Consider the following 2,279-nt stretch of genomic DNA (forward strand, 5'->3'; position numbering starts at 1 on the left):
GTGTATTGATATCAATAAGTTTTGTGGGTCTGATAATGAGGTATGTGTTATATCTAAACCGTTAATCCATTTAACAAGCTCGTCTTAAGGCTTGAGACGAAAAATAAGACAGATCTAACTATCAAGTGAACCACACTGTAATAAGCAATGGGGGGATTGAATGTCTACCATTGAAACCTTTTTTGGGGTCACAGAAGTTTTGGATCAACATGAAATTTATTTTTCCTCTTCATTAAGGTTTTTGTGACCTTACGAACAGATTAGATGGAAAATAGATGTTATGGTGATCCCTACAAATTTTTTAATAGTGAAAATCATTATCTTCGCTACTATTTGTGGTGTGGCCCAGATGATCTTTGGATACGATTTATTTTTTGAATAATGCTCTAAAATGATCTCTAAAAATAGATAAACAGTGTAGATATAATAAATACATCACTATGGGGCCATGTAACTTTGATCTCCTTTGAACTTGGAGCTCGAGGAGCATCAGTGCTACAATAATGATGTACGTGTGGTGCGAAGACGAGCACTGACCCAACTCAAGCTCGAGTTGTATGAACGGTTCAAAGGAGATTAAAGTTACATGGGCCCATAGTGATGTATTTATTATATTTACACAGTTCATCTATTTTTAGAGATCATTTTAGAGTATTATATATATAAAAAAAAATCATATCCAAAGATCATTTAGACCACACCGCAAATAGTTGCGGTGATTATGATTTTCACCATTAAACAATTCGTAGGGCCCACCATTATTTTTCATAAAATCTATTCATAAGGTCACAAAGACCTGAATGAAGAGAAAAAACAAATTTCACATCGATCCAAAACTTCCATGACCCCAAAAAGAGTTTCAATGGTAGACGTTCGATCCCCTACTGCTTTTTGCACTGTGGTCCACTTGATAGTTAGATCTGCCTTATTTTTCGTTGCAAGCCTTAAGATGAGCTCACCAAATGGATGGACAGTTTGGATATAACACATACCTCATGATGATCCATGAAACTTGCTGACATCAATACAGCAGCTATATAGCTGGTGTGAGGTACACCAGCCAATCTGCTTCCAGAGTGTTTAGGAAATACGGTGCGCGTAAGGTGGGGTTTACAGTCGGAAATTTTTCTTGCATTAATCCTTGTGTTAGTCGATACTCTGGCTGCTTATGACCCTTGATACGCAGGCACTTAAACGGCACACGCGGTAAATATTAACTCAAATTAAGCCGACTAAATCGTGGAATCAACTCTCGGTAAGTTAACTCAATGACACCCAGATCAGTAGCTCAACTGGCAGACTGAGTAAAGATACCTCGTTTCAACACTTGAGGTCTTGGTACCGATCCCTAGTGGGGGTGGCTAACATGGAGTGTGTGTACTGACATGGGTGTGTACCAACAAGCTAACTCGAAAAAAAAGAAAGAAAAGTTAAACAGTATAAAGATCAGATTGGTTGAACAATTTCGTGAACGCTTGTTTATAGAAATAAGATTATTGGATGGTTTTCATTTTTTAACGTCCAATTAGCGTCCAGCAATCTAATATCTGAATGATCCAATGAGAGTAATTTTTAGGTTCTTAAGTCATCTATATCGGCGCGAATGATTTGGACGGTTTTTCTTTGAATTACTTGATGAAATGTATATGATTTCGCAGTAATTTCTAACTGCCTGAGTATCATCCATCAAACTCTGCCAGAGTATAGAAGTATTTCTATAAACCCTACGAGGGAGAAGCAGATTGCGTAGTAACTCACTACACTCAGCGAACTGAGTAAACTCTGTGAGTTCCACCATGATTTATGTATCTGATCCTCTCTGTCCATCAATTTTACCAGACAATTTTAGGGCTTGAGCCCAAAAATGAATTATAATGTTCAAATGAACCACACCACAGGAAACAGTTGAATTGAAAGTCTACCGTTGAAAAAATCTTGGGGGCGACAGAAGTTTTGGATCAAGCTTATAGTTGTGTTTTCCATTCATCCATGTATATATGATATTATGAACAGGTTGGATGATAAATAAACATCACTGTGGGGCCTAGAAATATTTCAACGGTGGAAATCATTATTCCCACTGTTTACTGTGGTATGATCCATTTGATCTTTGGATGTTCTTCAATTTTGGGCTCAACCCCTTAAATTAGATGGAAGAACGGATGGACGGTGTAGATATATCACATACATTCAAGGTGGGCCAAACTGAATTTACTCAGTACGCAATCCGATTCCCTACAAGGGTTTTTGCAGTCCGCAGAGATGTAACGGTCATCCTC

The sequence above is a fragment of the Magnolia sinica genome, chromosome 2 (genome assembly GCF_029962835.1).
Source record: "Magnolia sinica isolate HGM2019 chromosome 2, MsV1, whole genome shotgun sequence".
Lineage (NCBI taxonomy): Eukaryota > Viridiplantae > Streptophyta > Magnoliopsida > Magnoliales > Magnoliaceae > Magnolia > Magnolia sinica.